At 42.4% G+C, this 14,032-nt stretch overlaps 1 long non-coding RNA gene across 3 annotated transcripts; it reads left to right on the top strand.

The window, feature by feature from the left end:
• The first annotated feature begins 517 nt into the window (after nt 1-517).
• LOC143651540 (uncharacterized) lies at nt 518-6,747 on the top strand. 3 transcript variants are annotated; one of them, XR_013160023.1, is made up of 4 exons: nt 518-564; nt 639-764; nt 5,154-5,247; nt 6,547-6,747. It is a non-coding gene; the product is annotated as an uncharacterized LOC143651540 (long non-coding RNA). The 3 variants fall into 3 exon arrangements; XR_013160025.1 differs by lacking the exon at nt 518-564 and having other exon boundaries at nt 593-764; nt 6,558-6,747; XR_013160022.1 differs by lacking the exon at nt 518-564 and having other exon boundaries at nt 593-764.
• The last annotated feature ends 7,285 nt before the right edge of the window (nt 6,748-14,032 follow it).

Genomic DNA, 14,032 nt, shown 5'->3' with positions numbered 1-14,032 from the left:
TTTCTGAGGAATTGCCAAAATATTTTCCATAGTGAATGTGCCATTTTACCTTCCCCCCAGCAATGTATGAGGGTTCCAATTTCTCCACATTCTCGACAACACTTGTCATTTTTTAAAATTAATAGTCATCTTAGTGGGTGTGAAGTGGTATTTCGTAGCTTTGATTTAGTATTTCCATTTGCTATGTTTTGTTTAATGAATTATTGAAGAAAAGAAAGGAGAGAGGAAATAAAGGAGACGCACATATGTAGCGAGAGAGAGAGCCCTCCAGGAGCTCATGTCAGTGTGTGAAATTGACAGAAATGCCGTTAACTGGTACACCATAGGGTGTGTACACAGTGTTGTGAAAATGTATAGATGGGACAATTATCTTGGTGTGTATCAGAATAGAGAAGGACTTTTGAATGGGCAGAAGGTCTATTCACATCACCAAAGCCAATATTTATTAATCGTTTTCATGCAACAAGAGAGGGAGTGGATTAAGAGTTGAGATGCCGGGTGTGACAGTAGGCTGGACTCATGATGTCACACAGGAGCTAGCATGTGGACCTGCAAGCAGGAAAGGTATGTGTAGCTTCAGCTTAGACTGTGTTCTAGGGTATCTTTGGTCTGCTTTGCCTTATATACCTTTCCAACAGGGGTCTGGTTCCTGACAACACACTTCTAGGGGAATGAAGAGAAAATCTGATATGGAAAGAAACCCTTGTCCAATTGGAGGATATGTAAATGTGTGGAACTGAACACCAATGCCACTAAGCAAGGAGGTAGGTTTTTAGCCTGAAAGTGTCAGACTATCATGTAATGTTCTGTGCAGTTCAGGACCCAGTGTTATCAGGGAGTGGGACCTCTCTTTATTTCCAGGCTTGCCCTTCAACCAGGGAATAGCCTTTCCACACAAAAGCATTCCTCCTTTCCAGTGGAAAGGAAATGGACTCAGGGCAAATGGACTCAGCCATCCCTTGGTTGTCAAGAAACCAGCAAGCAGACTTCTGTGGGCTCTCATAGACAGAAAGTCCTCCTCCAGAGAAAGCAATTGTTGAAGGCAGAACATTTAAAGGGGAACCTTCAACATAAGTGGATACAAGGGACTGGAGGTATTTCACAACGTAAGAGCACTTCAGCACAGAGGGCATGGAACAAGAGCATCTACGGCTCTCAGAGAGGCACAGACCGACTTGGACCACACATGGAGACACTTAGATTAAATCACAGCAGATTCCCATTGATTAAGGATCTCCCCGGTTCCATAAGGAGGGGTAGCAGGATGTTGGATCAGGTCTTTTAGAATCTGGGGGCACCTTTTCGTTAGGTTGACATTGAGTGACTTGCATGAAGTTGCCACTCCAGTCTTGTTTTCTCATTTCTTAACTGTCTTGTTGGGTCTGTGAAGTCTCTATTCAAGGTGTCCCAGAGGATATCTGGATAGATCTATTTAGACCCTTCCTGAAAATGGCCACCATGATTCTAATGCCCAGATTCAGTAGAACTGGTTGTGGGTCTGCTGGAGTGAACTGCACGTTGTGTTTGATGGAAGCAGGGAGGTAGGAGCTCAAGATGACCCACTTTGGCCCTGGGTATTGTTTTGATTTGGGGGCGGAACTACATATTGTATTTTGCATAGGAAATGCCTATGTGGTGCCTGAGACCTACAGTCTCTGTGTAATGGAACTAATAAGGTGTAAGAACTGGGGTCTTCGTTTACTTGAAAACCTTTGACAAGTGGCAGATGCTGCTGCAGTAGCTGACAGTGGGGAAGGAACCAGAAGACTTGACTTCGGGTGACCTTGACTAAGTCACTTGAGCCTGCTTCTTTGCCAGAATCAAGCCTGGATGATTTTTTGGGCTCTGTAAGAATGCTGACAATGAACAGAGGAGCTTTTTTTGAGTTCAGAGTTTAGTCGATGGAAGGCTAAGGGAGTTAAGATCATTTTATGATGAAATTTACCAAAATAAATTGGCTTCTTGCTCATTAATAAGCATTTGAAAATGGGGCTGCTCTCAGTGGGAGTGTTGTGGTTAAATAAATAATGCTAAGATCCTAGTGCTGTTTGCATCTGTACTTGTGGTTTATTTCCCCCCATTTGTGCTAATAGGGCTGTATTTGCTAAAATGGCTATCACCTGTTTTCGTGTATCCTTGACCTAAGAGACACTTGTGGGATTTCAGAGAAAAGGGAAGATGAGAAGTGAACTTTTAAAAATAATCTTAAAAACTGAAGGCAAAATAGCCCAGTTCCAATCTAGAAAGGAACTTAAAAATGGACTCTTTTTTAGGACCTGTGGTGATAACTAGTTTACACCTTCCTTCCTTCCTTTCTTTTTTCTTAAGATACCTGAAGACTTAAGATACCTGAAGCAGCTACTGTTGGCTATTTGAGAAAAATGCTAATATTCTCCATTAGCATCATTTAACATTAAGAGTTCTCTTAGCTTTTAAAACTTGGTTTGGTTGAAGAATTGCATTTGTTTCATGCATCTATAGCAGCGGATGTGATCAAGACAGCAGTTGGGAGAAGGAATGATTTGTGTCCTTGTGTGGTATGCTCGATATCACATCTTCGCACTTTGTATTTGGAGACAAAAACTTCTGGACAAAGGCAGGGAATTGGCCCATCTCATTCTTCCCAGGTCTCCTGGGAAGCATGTTGCTATCTTCAGCTCTTGCAGGGTCAGGCATATTGTGTGGGATTTGGGCTTCTGGGACCACCTCTAGAATACGGATGGAATGGCAAGGGTGGGTGCGAGGCCCCTGCTCAGAGTAAAGAGTGGGCCAGGGCGGGGCTCCTCTTGACCAAGAACAAAGTTGAAGGATTTTTTACCTTCTATAGCAAAAGACCTTGTATGTATTCATATTCACTATTCCACACATTTTCTGAGCTTCTGTTTTGTGCCAGGCTCTGGGTTAGAGCTGGGCGTAGAGAAATACCCGAGATATAGTCCCTGTCCTCAAGGTACTCATAGTCTAGAAGAGGGACAAATGGACAACCGAAAAACATCGGTCGCCCTCTGGGTAGAGGCAAGAAGAGGAGGCCACAGGAACACAGATGAGGCATCTTATCCAGGACAGGGGAGGTGGTGGCAATTCACCACCCACTGACTAATGAGCACCTAACATTTATCAAGGTGCTGGGGCATCTGCATTATTAAAAATAGCCGTGCCCCTTCCTAGAACCAAGTTCCAAGTAATCTTTGGATGTGATCTTTGTCTCTCAGAAACACACGGACAGACATTCACAGGCAGGTACATAGACAGACACACGGACACATGCTCACACGCAGACTCACATGCAGACACATCTGCAGCAACACTCAGACATTCACAGATACATATACTGAAACGTATACTAATAGACAGACAGTGGCTTTGGAAGACTGAAGCTGTTCGGTGCATCTGAAGCTCAGGGCTGTGAAGAGTGGGTACAAGGAGATGAGGGCGGAGAGACCAGCATGGCCAGCTTAGGAGCTGCTGGGCTGAGGTCTGAGGGATGCCTCCTATGCAGATGGGGAAGCTGCCAGATCCTTCTAGGGCAAGGCGAGTCCATCAGATCCCTGGGCTGGAAGGAGCACATGCAGTCCTTTAACCCCTGCCCTGTGCTGAATGTGGATTTCCACCCCCAGCCTGGGGTCTTCCTTCAGGTCTCCTTTTTGGGGACCATAGCCAGGAAAGCTGGGTCATTAAAAAAATTATAAACAGAGTTGACAAAGGAATTTTTTTACAAGGAGGAGGAGGGGTTGAGAGTGGGATTGGATTGGACGTTGCATGAAATGGGGGCCTGTCCTGGATGTGGACAGCACCCACAGCACACGCTGTCCAGAAAGATGACCTGTTTCTTGGCCTTGGTTGGTCTGGCAGCCGTGGGCAGTAAGGGATGGGTGGGGGGTAAAGAGGAGCTTTACCGCTCCCTTCCTCCCCTTCTCGCCCCACTTCCCTCCCTCTACCTCCTCTTTAGGGCATCCGCAGCCACACTAGCCTGAGTTGCCTCCTCTGGCCTGGCTCCTTCTGCCTAAACTGCTTCGTGGTTCAGAGTGTCTGGCAGGGAGCAGAGCTGTTGACATAAAAGCCCGGGCTTCTAGATTTAGCTGGCAGCTATGAGGCCGCTAGGTCCATCATAAAGGCAGGTGGAGAAGGATAAAGAAAACAGGAAAAGAAGAAGAGAGAAGCAAAGGAAAAACAAAAACTGAGAAGAAAATAGTGGAAGCAAATGGGGAAGCCATTTAATATTCTCGTTGCTTTGCAGACCTGGAGAGAATATCTGCAAAGGCAAAGGGTCTCAATACTCCACTGGGCTGCATGAAAGTGATTCTAATGACAGTGCTTTTTAAAAATTGTTGACTGCATTTGCATATTGCTTTGTTGTTTTCAAGCCCTTATCGCATCCACCAATGTCCTGTTTGGTGAGGTTTGCAAACTCCATTTGAAAGCGAGAAAACTGAGGCTCTGTTGTTAAGCACCCCAGGTTCATTTTGCTAGAGGTGGCAGAATAGAGGGCACAGCATTGCACGTGCAAAAGAGAACCCAGGTTTCTGTAGCAGGGTCATTCAGATTTGAAGGCAAGGAAGCTTCTAGCAGCAAAAGCACTTGCAAATCGCTTGGTGGAGTTTTGACATCCTTGTCAGACCTTGTCCAAGACTCGCGCACCCTCTCCAATCTCCCATTTCCCCTAGTTTGCAAAAGAAGTCAACAGGTGACGCTAAGATCCTTGGAGCTCTTGTACAGGAAGTCACTTTTGCTGTGTATTTCCCCCTCTTCACCGACTCAAGCCTGCCCCAAGGCACTGGGAGATGGAACTCTGCCTGGCAGGGGAGGGTAAGAGCTGTGGGAATTGTTGTTAGGAGGCTTTCTCCTCCCCTCCTGCTCATGCCCCCAGCTAATCCTGGTTCAACAAGATTTTTAAATTCCTCTTTCGCTGCTCTGCAAACAATTTTCTGCTACCAAGCGTAATTCTGGTTAAAGACTAGAGACATTTGGTTGCAACTGTAGACAGGTTTTTGGTGAGAATCGAGTTCATACATATTTGTGTATTAAGACAGAACTCTTAAATCTCCAAGCTGGGGGGGGGGGGGGGAAGTTAAGTCTTTAAATGCACATGTACAAACTTTTCTGTAGAGCTGAGATTTTCTATAGCTCTGGTTTTTATTTATGGATTTCTGCAGCTTGCTTTGACGGAGGATTATTTTTCTCTGCCGACTCCAGCTGATTGATTCAATGCGCCTGCTCACTTACAGATATGGCCAGAGGAGCCACAGTGTAAGTTTGTGTCTGTATTTAAAATTGAGAAAACAAAATGGGTTTAAACTTGAACATTTCATTAAGACATTGCATTTTTACAAGTAATTTATTGTGGAAATACAGGCTTCTGCCTGGCCAGTGTAGATTTTGAGTAACTTGATGTTCATACTGCCGTCTGAATTGTAATATCACTTGGGCTGTGTGCACTTTGAGATTTTATACAACCGTGTCACTGCTAGGTACTGAAATCACCATGGAAGGGATAAAGTGAATGCTTTTCTCAACATGTATCAGAGCATTGGCTTTCCATGCGATGACTTTAACTAATTCAATCTCAGTCAAGAAAAACAGCAACATTTACAATTCAAGACAACTCTGTTAATCACAAAAGACATTAGAGGCAAGACTTAATCATTTTTAGAACCATAAAAGTTAAGCATGCCAAGTAAATGTAAGAATTTTCTTTTCTTGCCAGCTCACAAAATAAATATTTCCTTGATTCTTTTAAAAAATGGAAGACTTAGACATCAGATTTCAGGGCTAAGAATTGCAGTGTCTTTGAAAATAAGTCACTGTGCTACCTCTCTGATTGTATTTTGTTTAAGCAAACTTCTAATTAGCAGAGACAGCTGCGTTCAATTCCATTTCTCATCAATATATCTCCATGTGGAAGGCCAGGCTCATTAAGTTCTGGGAAAAGAAATGAATGAAGGCTGGTGGATTGGAGAGAGCAGACCCAGGTCAGAGTGGAGTCTGGCTACTCGCCCAGGGTCACTTCCTTTCCCTGGGGATCCGTGTCCCCTTATGTCTAACAGCGGTGCTGGTGGCGATGATGTCCAACAACACATCATGTTGGAACACTCTGTAATTCTCACTTGAAACATGACTTTTATTTAATGGAGAGAGAGGGAGCTTGGTATGGGTTAGGGTGGAGAGGAATAGGGCGGATGTGGCTGTGGCATTGTTAGAACCCTGGAAACAGAATGATCAGAGCGCAGGGTCTCAGACTTCTCTTCACAAATTGTGTGTCAGGACATGTGACTTAATTCCTTTAAGCCTCAATTTTGTCATCTGTAACAGGGGGTTGATAGAGTATTTTCCTCCTAGGATTGTGTAGAGTTCAAATAAATGATGTGTGTAAAGTGTTTAGCATCTGAGATGGTTTAGCTCAGGTGTCGACTTGGCCAGGTTATGGTGTCCAGTTGTTTGATCAAGCAAGCCCTGGCCTGGTGTTAACTGTGAGGATATTTTGTGGCTTTAAATCACGAGTAAGTTGCTGGTATCCATAGCTGATTATGCCTATAATCAATTGACAAGGTTGCCTTCAGCAGTGAGAGAAGTCTCTTCTAATCAGTTGAAGGTCTTAAAGGGAGAACTGATGGTTTCAGCAGCCAGAAGAGAGAATTTCCATCTCTGCTTCAGCCAGCCAGCTTCTCATGGGGAATTCATCGAAACCGTCGGTGGATGAAGGTCCAGCTTGCGGCTTGCCCTATGGAATTTGGACTTGCGCATCTCAACAGTCATGTGAGCCAATTCCTCTAAAAAAATCTCATAATATTCACATAGTAAGTAGATCTCTTGTTGGTTCTGTTTTCCTGGAGAACCCTGGCAAATACAGCAGAGGTAGGTTCATGTGTGCGCATGTGCATGTGCCTTTGTGTGTGTGTGGTTGTGTCAATGAACACTGGTGGTCTTGTTTACCAATTTTAAGAATAGTTACACCTGATGGCAAAGGAACAGCATGACACCGCTGCAGATTATTCTAAATTAATAAATGTATTTTCAATATATTTAAACAGTTTATTAATATTTCAATTCCCTGAAGCATCAGTATCTATATTGGTAATCCAGTGTAAAGAAAAAACACATGATTTGAAGTCTGGAAACTTAGGTTCAACTCCAATGTGTCCACTGATTTAATAACTATTGAACCTGAGCAAGTCGCTTGTCTCTGAGACTCACAGTCTTCTCACAAATGACATTTAAAAGTTAGAAGTTCAGGGGCTTGTGGTAGGAATTGAAAGAGCCAGTAGTCATAAAAGGCTTACTAAATTGTAGCTTCACAGAAGTTCTTGGTTGTTAATGTCAATTATTGATAGAATTTAGCACATGGGGTTCCCAATAAATGACTGATAAATTAAGTTGAATTGGTTTGAACTTTTCACTAATCATTACATTTTTAAATTTTTTATCTTATTTTTTTATTATTATGGTTTTTAAGTCATGTGATTTTCCTGAACACAATCCCCATTTGTTCAGATGAGGAAGATTGACCTCTATAGGATTGTTGATACAATCCAATCCATACAATCCATATATATGATATGAGGTGAATATTTGCATGTGCACAATCATATTCCTGGTGAGACGTCCTCAAAATAATGGACTACTTTGCAGCACCTGGGATGTCTGAAAGGGAGGCGATATTTCTAAGCCTTTTCATTGGTCACATTCTGGATTAGCCCAGCAGAGAACATGGCAGTACAGTGGCTGAATGGTAGGTAGTAGACTAAATCTCCCCAAGCTTGCGTTAACTGTAGGAGGCTGTCTGCCAGAACTTTTTCAGAGGAGAAAACATTTCTTGTCCTTCCCTAGGCCTTCTTCCCTCTCCTGCTCGCCCCTAAAGTACCCCCGCTAAGATCCTGGGATTAGAGCCATTGATTCCTTGTAAATACTAGCTTCATCATTTTAATCTCTGAGAGATCATGTTTTTTGAGTAAAATAACTGAAGCAGAAACCTTGAAAACTTTAATTATGATGGGCTTGCACTGTTTGCTTTGTTCAAGACCAGAACCTCAAGGCAGAGAATCTCAGGCAATTTTGAGGGTGTAGGCGGTAGGTGATTCCTCCTTTGTTGGCTTCTGGATTCTCCATGTCTACACCGGCCACAGCAAGCCCAAGGGCTTCATGGCAGTGAGAAGATGCCACCCTGTCCGGCTAAGCTCTGGGAATTGTTTGGGGGAGATTTAAACGCTGACAAATTGGCAGGATTGTGACACAGGTGGGGCTCAAAAGCTGGCCAGCACCTGTATCTACGCCCTGGAATTAGCCAGACTGGTAGTTTAAAAAAACACAGCAGATAAATCATACCTCCTTCTAGAAGTTGACGTAAGCATTATCTATAAAAGTGCTGTTGAGAAAAGGATCTCTCATGCAAGGATTCAAGAAATAAATTTGGAGCTAGAAAATCACCTCCCAGGACACTTCCTATGTTCTCTCATCCAGCAATTCTACAGTCTAGCTTCTCACTTCTCAAATACTTGGTCTTGGCTGTCAAATGACTAAATGCTCATTGAAAGACTTAACTGTGGTAACTCTTATCCCAGAGCCTCAATAGATTTATCTTCCTCCTCCTTCCAAATGATCTCTGATTGTTATTTTTAAAGCTTTATTTTAACAATTTTGTTCCATGACATCTAAATCATAAATCGCTGCACATAGACTTAAGAGTTGGCCAGATAAAATCTAAGGAAGTTAACCTCCCAAAAGTCTCTTGAGAAAGCTTTTACATCCCATTTTGGTGCTTCCACCAACTCTTGACTTCTGCATTTACACTGCTCACACAGAGACTCCCAGCACTGACTGATTTGTAGCAATGGCCTTCAAACTATCTGTGCCTACCTCAGAAATTGTGTTCACAACCATGGCTTGATCCTTGGCTGACCACATACTATGGTGCTCTATGACCTAACCTCCCTTTGATTGTACTTTTGTTAGCTCTATTCCTGGGTTTCCCCCTGAAATTCCTACCCTAGTCATATCTACACTTGACTCTTTTGCTGGTTTTTTTGGCCACATCCTAGGTAGGAGCTTCATCATGATCTATAAAATGGGATTGATCACATCTTTCTTGCCACCCTATAGTTTTTCTAGAAGATTCACACTAGAGTAGTAAACGGTGGTGTGAGCTATTCCTCAGACCTATTCATCTCTATCGACTTGAGATCTCTTCACTGACTGTGCCCTTTTCCTGGAATTCTCTTTCCTTGGACCTGTGCATGACCCCCCTTCATATCACTTGGATGATATTACCACATGACTGCCTGCTCAATTGTTACTTCTTCAGTGAACCTTTGCTGACCCCCTGATTGCAATATCCCAAATTACAATGCCTACACTCTCCCTAGTGGGTTTCACTGTACTCTTATTTCTGCCTGAAATTGTATTATTTATTGATGTATATTCTTGCTTAGTGTCTGTCTCCCTTCCCAAATTGAAGTGCTATGTGAACAGAGTCTGGCTGTTGGTTCAGCACTGTATTCTCAGCATGGAGATCAGTGCCTGGGATAGAGAAAGGGCTCAATGAATAACTGGTAAATGTGTGATCAAATAGCTGAATGAGTTCTATAAATGCTGGTTGTGTTCTATACAGTAGAGTTGTGACTCACAGAATTTGGGATCCAAAGTCAGTGTGGAAAGAGAAGACTGCATATGACCAACATTTCTTAAAATCCCTTGGAGGCTGCCATGATGGAAGACAGAGAATTACTCGCAATAACCCCAATCACTGCCAGTTTCTCCTACAGCTGATGGAACATATTGTTATTTCTTCACTATAATATCAGAGGCAGGACTAGACCCAGGTTTTGTATCCATGTTATAGTCTTGAGAAATACCTATCTCTAAACCCTGGAATCACACCCTCCATGGTAGAGATGTTCCCACATGTTGGAATTGGTCATACCTCCCAAGTTGCCATGCTCATGTAGGAACATATCTCTCTGAGTGAAATAATAGACAGAACTCCTCACACTACTGAAGCAATTCCTTCTCCCCTTCCCTACCTGCTTCCCTTCTGAGAATTATAGTGAATGATGCTGCTCCACTCAGCGGGCACCTAAAACTTTATCTCCACCCTTTCCCTTAGTTTGGGTCAATGGTACAATCCAGGAGAAGATGCTCTTGGATGATGATTGTAGTTCCTCTAGCACTCACCTCTATAAGACGAAGGCCATTCTTCATTAGTACATGAGCCTGGTAATATCTGAGCCTGGGTTTCACTACCCAACCCAAAGTGAGCCATCAGTTGTCACTGACTTATTTAGAGCTACTTTTCTGTACTTTTTTCCTCCTTCAAATTGTGACCTCTGCAGAAAAGACCCCCAGGCACAGAGACAATAACATCATTCATTAAAATATTTAAATCAGCTGCAGCAGCCATAATGACCAAGATGAAACCTTGAAGCATAAATTGCCTGTAACAGAGGCACCTATTTTGCCAAAGGGGTTTGGAACAATCTGGATTTGGGGCAATGGCAACAACTAAACTCTTGTCAATAGAAAGCGTCTTAGATTAGCATGAAATTTTACATTTGAAACATTGGGTCACAGTCCTTAAATGTTTCCTAAAAGACCATCAGTCCCAGAGTCTCACGAAAGCCCTGCTTTTAGTACTAGAAATATAATTATCATGATAAGATTAAAACTATTTTCACTCAATTATCTGGCAAAGGCATCACAATTTATTAAATTTATTAAATTTTTTTAAATAAAAAGAGTAACATTTTGTCACACTTTTTGAAAGCAAGTAGTTACTGGTTGATAGAGTCTGGGATTAGAACAAAAGCATTGACAAGTTTTGTTTCAGAAATAAACTTGAAAAGTAGGAAATATGTGAAAAGATTTTGAAAATTGATAAGTCAGCAAAATATTTAGTGAAGGCTTAATACTGGGAGGTAGTTTTGTGAAATGCTTAAAAACTGGGGGGGGGAAGAGTCTCGCGTTCCTCCCCTACTCACATCTTACCAGCTATGTGACCCTTGGACAAGTGGCTGAACTTCTCCAAGGCTCCACTCCTTCATCTGCAAAAGGGAACAGTGTTACAAGCTGCTTTTCTGGGTTGTAGGGAGGAATTAATCTGTCTGGTTCTGCATTTCTGACCTGATTGTCCTGTAGCTTCCAGGTCAATAATAAAGTTAGAGGGTGGGAGTAGGACAAAAGCCAGGCTGTTTCTCTCTTGTTCATTAGTAGCATTTCCAGTAGCAATTATGTCTTTTTTGTGGTTCTAGCTCTGACCATGTGGCCTCTGCTTCTGGTTTCTTATAGTACCACCTCCCCTTTTTCTATCCAACTAGGGGTTGTAGTGGCTTGCAGATTTTACTAATGCCTGGGTTTCCTCACCATTGTCTGTTTGGCTCCTTAGACTTTCTATGACCTGTGTAACCAATTCCCAGTATCAGATCTGCTCCAGCTGGAATACCTAGAGTAGTTTCTTTTTGACTGAGTGGATCCTTCTTTCTTCTTCTCTCCCCTCTTCCTCCTTACATCCCTCCTACCCTGTCTCCTTTCCTCCCTTCCTCCCTCTCTTCTTTCTTTCCTTTTCTCATTATTTAAATTTACTTTGAACCTTAACCCATCTGGTGAGCTCTTACTTGTATTTCAAGACCAGGTCTAACATCATTTACTAAACAAGGCTTTCTTTGGCATCTCCAGAAGAAATTATTGTTCCTTCCTATTTATTGTCATACCCCTTTCAATGCAGCATAATTTGTTATAAAACGCATAGATTACAATTATTCCTCTTCTGTCACCAGATTGTGTTTTTCATTTGTTTATTTCTATTCAGGTAACTCAACTAATATTATACAAATGATAACCTCAGGTATTACATTAAGCACTGAGGAAGCTAAATTGTCTCTGGTACTCTTGAGTGCATGGCCAGAGAGTTCTGGGCAACTTTATCACAGACGTACCTCTGCTTGTTTGTGATTTTCAATCACTTTCTACATGGAGCAGGATCAGCAGTCAGCAAGGCTCAATCTTGCATTTTATCTGGCTGTACCACAGACATGTCCTTCTTTGAGTTCAAGTCCTAATTTTCAAATATGTAAAATATAGAAGGATTATATATTGGATTAAAGCAGAGCTCTTTTTTTTTTGGCATGAGCAGGCTCCGGGAATTGAACCCGGGTCTCCAGCACGGCAGGTGAGAAATCTTCCACTGAGTCACCGGTGCACCACCCTAAAGCAGAGCTCTTTAACTGGGGTTTAAGGGCCTTTGGGATGTTCTTGGAGCAATTCAAGCAGTCTGTGGTGTGTTGGAAATTATGAAAGCCATGCTGGATTTACATGCACGTGCTCATTTCCCTGGGGACAGATCCCAAAGCTTCTCAGAATAACAAAGCCCATTTTAATTCTGAAAGTTGCTGTCTGGGAGTCCTTGACCTTCAGTATTGAGGCTGAGAGTGTCCAAGAGTAACTGATGAGGTGGTCAGTACATCAGCCTTAGGCTGCTTTCCTCTCTGATAGGCATTCCTCATTCAGTTCTGGTTGGAGCCATGGTAATTTTTCCCACCACCCCATTTTGAAAATCACTGTATAATTCATAAACTATCTGCCTAAATAAATGTTTATCCGAACGCTGGGCAGGGAGCCTGCAGTATCTCCATGGAAAATGAATCGTTTTCTAACCTTTGATGAATTTTTATTTATGGCTCTCAAACAAGCCAACAAATCCACCCTCCTCTTCCCTTCTCTCCACTACTCTCTTCCCCTTCAGGAAAAATACAAGCACACCTCCCCACTGTCTACCCAAGCCACATCCTCAAAAAACAAATGTTCAGGTTGTGGCTGTTTTGGTACTGATTGGAAAAATCTTGTTGAGGAAATAGGCTCAGGACAAACCTGTGAAGAAAATCCAGAAGGTTTGTGCCTCGACATGTGCCACTCAGCATTGTCAGACTGCATGCTAGGTGCTGGGTCATGGGCTCTCCTTAAGACATGACGTTGTGAGAAAGAACAAAGGAATGTCAATATTGCCGGGTATTGAAAATAGATGGTCATTCGTATTTTAAAACTTTATGTGTGAGACTAAAGCAAAAAAAAATTTATTTGTTACAAAATTTGTATTTTGACTAGTACGTTTCCTAATATAACTTATGTGGACGGTTTAATTGAACACCATACATACATGGAACCTTGAGTAGGGCATGAGATTTGTGGGTTTGTCCAGAGTGATGCCCCGATAAACCCCAGAGTAATTTGAACAGTGAATTAAAAAGTATTTGCAAAGTCCCCTTGGAGGAATGGCGAGAAAGGGGGAAAATTCAATGTCCCCATTTGGAGAATTCCTGATATTCTCACAAGCAGTGGGAGCAACCAAATCAATAGGCCAAGCCCTCAATCTTGGGGTTTGTTCATATGAAACTTATACCCGCAAAGGATAGGCTAAGCCTACTTAAAATTAGGCCTACGAGTTACCCCCAGAGAACCTCTTTTGTTGCTCAGATGTGGCCTATCTCTCTCTCAGCCAACACAGCAAGCAAACTCACTGCCCTACCCCTCTCCACATGGGACATGACTCTTAGTGGTGTAAACCTCCCTGGCCACATGGGACAGAAATCCTAGAATGAGCTGGGACTCAGCAACAAGGGAGTGAGAAAACCTTCTCGACCGAAAGGGGGAAGAAAGAAATGAGACAAAATAAAGTGCCAGTGGCTGAGAGATTTCAAACAGAGTCAAAGGTTATCCTGGAGGTTATTCTTATGCATTTTATAGATATCCCCTTTTTAGTTTAAGGTGTATTAGAGAGGCTGGAGGGATGTGCCTGAAACTGTAGAGCTGTGCTCCATTAGCCATGTTTTTTGAAGATGAATGTATAACAACATCGCTTTCTCAATGTGACTATGAGATTGTGAAAATCTTGTGTCTGATGCTCCTTTTATCTATGATATTGGCAGATGATTAAAAAATATGGATTAAAAATAAATAAATGATGGGGGAGGAAATGCTAAAATAAATTGAGTAGATTGAAATACTAGTGAACAATGAAAGAGAGTGGTAAGGGATATAGAAAAAAAATAGG

The sequence above is a fragment of the Tamandua tetradactyla genome, chromosome 12, assembly GCF_023851605.1.
Source record: "Tamandua tetradactyla isolate mTamTet1 chromosome 12, mTamTet1.pri, whole genome shotgun sequence".
Lineage (NCBI taxonomy): Eukaryota > Metazoa > Chordata > Mammalia > Pilosa > Myrmecophagidae > Tamandua > Tamandua tetradactyla.
This window is presented reverse-complemented; position numbering and strand designations above follow the sequence as displayed.